The sequence below is a fragment of the Pteropus vampyrus genome, unplaced genomic scaffold (assembly GCF_000151845.1).
Source record: "Pteropus vampyrus isolate Shadow unplaced genomic scaffold, Pvam_2.0 Scaffold31, whole genome shotgun sequence".
NCBI classification, from domain to species: domain Eukaryota; kingdom Metazoa; phylum Chordata; class Mammalia; order Chiroptera; family Pteropodidae; genus Pteropus; species Pteropus vampyrus.
Window position 1 is genome coordinate 8,550,176 of NW_011888812.1, and position 5,709 is coordinate 8,555,884.

The following is a 5,709-nucleotide window of genomic DNA, read 5'->3' on the forward strand; positions in this document are numbered from 1 at the left end:
ATCTTATACTTGTTTTTGGAACCAGAAGCTCTGGAATCCAGTTTCTGCCACTTGCTAGCTGTGTGACCTTGGACGTGTCATGTCATCCCGAGCCTCGGTTTTCCCATCTGTAAAATGGGGATCGCGGTGCCTCTCTCTCAGGAAGAGCCCTGGGCCCTGTGGACGGCAGTCATGAGCACCAACCTGGGGATTTCCGTGTCTATCAACAGAACCTTCCTTAAAAAGAGGGGCAAGATGGGGTGAAATAAACTGCCAGGGACCTGCCAGCTTCCTGGATGTGGAGTGAGAAGTAGGGATATTGGTGAGTGAAGAGTTTCAATGTACTGGTAGGCTTTTAAAACCCTTTGTTGAATATCTACTTTTCAGCTAGGGTTGGTCAGTTTCTTTTTTCTGTCGCTTTACAAAAGAGCGATTGAGAAACGACTAGCTTATCACACACATTGAGGAAACATGATGCTCTAGAGGTTTCACGAAGGGCAAGAGGAGTAGCGAGAATCTGGTGGCTCGGTCACTGTGTGACTCAGCTGCCCTGGAGGGCCCTGGCCAGTCCTGTCTCTGTGGAGGAGACACAGTGAAGCCTGTTGAAGGCTTGGAAAACCTTCCTGGCGTCTGCGTGCTGGGTCTTGTTGGAGGGCATCTCACAGTCACCACATTCCACTGAGAGTCCCCTCCATTCCTCACCTGGTTTCTCTCCCTCGCCAGCGGGGCCACTCCTTGAGGCAGAGCCAGATATTAAGGCTGCCAGGGGCCCGAGGGGACCAAGAGGTGGCTGAGTGGCTGGGTTTTTTTTTTTTTTAAATATTATAACACCTTTATTGATCATTGGAAAATGTGATGGCTAACTTCTCTCTCTCTCTCTCTCTCTCTCACACACACACACACACACACACACACACACACACACACACACAAACGCAGGATGACTATTAGCTCCTTGATGGATGGGACACAATCTTACCTGCATTTGTTGCTCCAGAGGCTGTAATAACACACAGTAGGGTCAACAGATCTTTGTTGGATGACAAATGAATGGAACCTTCCAGCAGCACATACGTGCCTCTGTCGCTTCTCCCATATCTCTGGGCAGGTTTGGTAACAATGTAGGACTATAGAGAAAGTATAAGTTCTTTTATATACATTTATCCAGCTACTTTTTCTTTTCCACCCAAAGAACCTCTAATTAATTGAGAGACAATTTCTGTATACATCTAAAGTGTTCAATTCATTTTGACCTTGTATATACCTATGTAATCCATACTCCCAGCAAGATAGAGAACTCTTCCATCAGCCCAGAAAGTTCCTACGAGTCTCATGAGCCCCTTCTCTGTCAATTGTTCTTTGCTCCTCAGGGGCAACCACTGGTCTGCTTTCTATACCTATAGGTCAGCTTTGCTTGTTCTAGAACTAAATGGAATGCTACAGTCGCATTCTTGCATTTGACTTCCTTCACTCAGGTTAATCTGAGATGAATCAGATTCTTCCATGCAGTTGCCTGCATGGGTAGCTCATTATTTTTTATTGCTGCATAGTATTCCATCTTATGCCTCTACCTCTCTCTCTGTCTCTTTGTGTGTGTGTGTGTGCGTGTGTGTGTGTGTGTGTGTGTGTGTGTGTGTGTAGAGAGAGAGAGAGAGAGAGAGAGAGATAAATTGTTTATCCATTTTGTTGATCCATTCACCCTTTGATGGACATTCAGTTGTTTCCAGTTTGGAGTTTCTATGTAATTAAGCTACCATGAACATTTGAGTACAAGTCTTTGAATTCATCCTTTTTATTCTCTTGGGAAATACCTAGGAGTAGAATGATTGCATCATAGGGTAGGTGTGTGTTTAACTTACAAGAAACTGCCAGCCATTTTCTAAGATGGGTGTGCCTTTCCACACTTCTGTCAGCTGTGCTTGAGGGCTCCAGTTCTTCCACAGCCTGGCCAACACTTGGTATGGTCAGCTTTTTAATTTTAGATATTCTGTAGTTGAGTGATGTTATCCTATTGTGATTTTAATTGGTACTTCCTTCCTTGGCTAGTGAATTTGAGTATCTTTTCATGGGCTTATTTTCATGTGAATATCTTCTTTTGTGAACTATCCTTTCACAAAGTCTTTTGCCCGTTTTTTGTTTTTTTGTTTTTGTTTTTGTTTTTACTGGAATGTTTGTCTTTTTATTATTGAGTTAAAGGAATTCTCTAATTTCTGGAAGAAAACATAGCAGCATATCTTCACGACCTTGTGGTAGGCAAAGATTTCTTAGACGAGACATTAAAAATAGTAACCATAAAAGGAAAATTTGATGAATTGGACTTCATCCTTCAAAATTTAAAACTTCTGTTTGTCAAAGACACAGTTGAGAAAATGACTAGGAAAGCCACAGACTGGAAGAAGAAAATCATAACACGTGTGTCCAGGATATACCACAGCTATTTCTGAGGACTTGCCGACGCCAGGCACTTGCCCGACCTCATGAGGCCCTACAGAGCCTGCTCCCTCCGCAGCCAGAGTGGACCATGCATCTGATCACGGCCGGTCCCTGTTTAACTTACAGCACTCGCAGGATGTGGCCTCAAGGCTCTGCCCCGCACCTTGCTGTCTGTAGTGCGTGTAGCCACCTTCTCTTAGTCCCTCCAGGCTCGAGACTCTTTCCCCGGGAGCTGCCTTCACATACGTAGGCTGTTCCTCTAGGACATGTTTCCTAGCTGTTCACACTACTTCTCCTTGCCCCTCAATGTGGCTGCATGAGGGGAGCTCTGTGGTGGGGGGTTGGGTGGGAGGGATGGGTCAGGACACAGCCTGCGTTGTTTGCTTGTGGGGAGAGATTGAGGTACAATTTAGAACCCCATCCTCTGAGTCAGGATCAAAGTACAAACTTTTGAAGGACAAATCGGTGCTGGCACTGATCAGCCAGAGTGGACACTTCATAGTGCTGGGTCCTAGAGGCCCCTGCTGGCCAGACGGCCCCCTTTAGCTTCTGAGTATGGGAAGGGGCTGGAGAGGCTGTGGCCAGAGCAACCACTAATTATCAGCCAGTGCCAACCATCGTAGGGCAGGATTTTGTTCTGGTGTGTATGGTGGGCTCTTGGCCCTACTGTGTCAGCCTTCTGTTCCTAGTTCATGGACTTGCTTCTAACCCATTTTCTCTAAAACCTTTTTATTCTTATCTTTACGACAATCATGTCAGCTCATTACCTTTCCAGCAAGACCACAGGTTATAAGAATGTGTTCAGGCGTTAATGGCGCCAGCTCTCTGCCCCTCAGACCTATTCAATCCTTTACCATAAGCTCTCCGGGGACCTTGTGCAATCACTTCTCCTTTATCTTTGTCCACTATCTGTCTGTCTCAGGACAGCAGACTCCGTGAAAGGGGCTGCCACTTCTGCCACATCTGCTGTCATGTCCCTAACGCTTAGGGCTGTGCCTGGCCCACAGGAATTGCTCAGTGAATACTTGACCATTCAGTGAGAGTTAATGAAGAACCGCCAGCCAGATATACAGCCCAAGCCCACGCTCCCGTTTTCCAAGTCGGGAAACCAATACTTCATGAACTTCAATGGCTCGTTCAGTGTCTCACAGCTGGTAAGAGGCAGCATCGTGAACGAGTGGCAGATCTTTTGATTTCCAGCATTTTCTGCCCTAGAACGGCTGCACTCCTTACTTCTAAGTATAAACCAAATAACGTGAGTGGCGAATGCTATAAAATGTGGAGCGCTATATAAATAAAAGGTATCGTTAAAAATATCTACGGTGATTTTAATCATCCCTAACCACGGTAATGAAACAAAGTGTTATTCTAAATACAGGCCAGGCTTGTGCTAAATTCCAGATGTTTCCTAGGGGCTTGATAAATTTTGCATCATGAACGCTTCTGTTAAACATGAATGAGCTGTAAAAGGCTATTTATAAAATAAATGTAGGGATTGAATTATAACAATACATTGAGCACATGAGTATCTACTGCCCAGGAATACCAAAGTTCCCGTGTGCCCTGCCTGAGCCCGTCGCTTCCCATCCTAGATTTTCCATTTATCCTCCTCGTGCTTTTTTTTAATGGGTTTTCCACATCCGTTACTTTAATATTTCCTTTTATATATTAATTCAGCAAGAGCTTGCAGAGCTTTACTGCCACGGGTAGAGTTACAGAGCTCCCTGTCCCGCCCCTGCAGCCCTACAGTTATTACAAGGAAAGAAAGATAGGTGATTTTGTTTTCTTCTGACCAAAAAAAAAAAAAAAAAAATTCTCCTGGTGGTTTGTGCACCCCGCCCCCAACCATCCCCCGAAGCTAGTTTTTCCCATCAAATGCCTCGTTTGTGTTTTGGGCCCCACTGCAGCCCACAGTGAGTTTTTCCACAAAATATTTGTGGCTTTGGCAGGGTAGTTGATATCATTAATAGTGTTCCCTTTGTCTGGAGGTTTTATCCGCCCCCGCCCATTTCGGTCTGTATGCATCGGGGTGTTGACCTACCTGGCAGAGCAGAACTTTGCTCCTGGGGCCTCTCACTCTTGCTGCTTGCTCAGTGGTGGTGCCAGGGCAGCTGCAGTGCTAGGGTGGCCGTGGTCAGAGGGCAAGGGTGGCAGGCAGAGGACTTGTGGCAGAGAGTTAGGAACACTGGCTATTTAATATCTGCGTGACCTTGGGCAAGTCACTTAACTCCTGGGTGCAGTAGTGCCCACTGACCACTGACGGGGCTGCTTTGAGGATTAGGAGGGTCCTGTCTAGTTAGCTAGACGAGGGCACCAACGGATGCCACCCGCAGGCCTTCACTGTGTTTGATGGTTTGGTGTTTTCAGACCTTTGCACACCCACCATGCCTATGTGTTATGTCCCTATGTGACAGGTAAGCAGACTGAGGCTCTGAGAGGATGGGATTGGCTTGTGGTCCCCCACTGCTAAGTGGCAGAGCAGAGCTGGAGCCTCCTCGTGGTTCTGTGGGCTGCTCACCCCAGCCCTCCTCATGGCGTGGGGCTAGGCGAGCTTTGGGGACTGGGGTGGTGGGATAGTCTGGCAGGGAGAGAGGTTCTGTGGTTCTGTGCTTTGAGACCTGGGATTGGGTAGGTTCAGAGTGAAATTTGGTGATGTCCTCAGAGTCTCTTCCTGCCAATTTTGTGGCATCTGTTACTTCTGGGGACAATAGTTAGGGCCGTCCTCCTCTGGGCCCCCCTGGTGGGTGGAAGTTGCACAGAGATATGGGATGCTGACAGGGCCGTAGCCACTTCCTCATTACCTACGCTTGGATTGTCATCGTATATTTTCAACCCTTGTCCCATTTCCCTCCATCACCGTTTGGGGCAATCTTAGGACCACAAACCATTAATTAATTAATTTATTATTATTATTATTAGTGCCTACAGCACCTGGTCTTCCTAGGTGGTCTCCCATCCAAGTACTAACCAGGCCCGACCCTGCTTAGCTTCTGAGATCAGACATCAGGCTTGTTCAGGGCTGCATGGCCATAGACCATGGACTGTGGCTCCACTGGAGCATGAACCCAGGACCTTCTGCATGTAAAGCAGATGTGTTAGCCGCTACACTATGGAACCACGTCCAACACGGGGGGCAGTCTTGAACTGTATGAGCAATTCACTAAGAAGAACAACTTCAACTTATAAAGGGTCCCCCCCCAAAAAAAAAAAATCACTGAAGCCCAGAACCATGGACCAATCTCTTTTTGATGCAGTCTGATTATTAAGGGTCCTATTTATTCACAGCTGTGCCCAAAG

At 46.7% G+C, this 5,709-nt stretch overlaps 1 protein-coding gene and 1 pseudogene across 2 annotated transcripts in view; one reads left to right on the forward strand and one right to left on the reverse strand.

Moving 5' to 3' along the window:
- TSPAN18 (tetraspanin 18) overlaps nucleotides 1-5,709 on the forward strand; it is a 191,135-nt gene that overhangs the window by 48,880 nt on the left and 136,546 nt on the right. The window lies entirely within an intron of this gene.
- LOC111737872 lies at nucleotides 5,332-5,447 on the reverse strand (annotated as a pseudogene).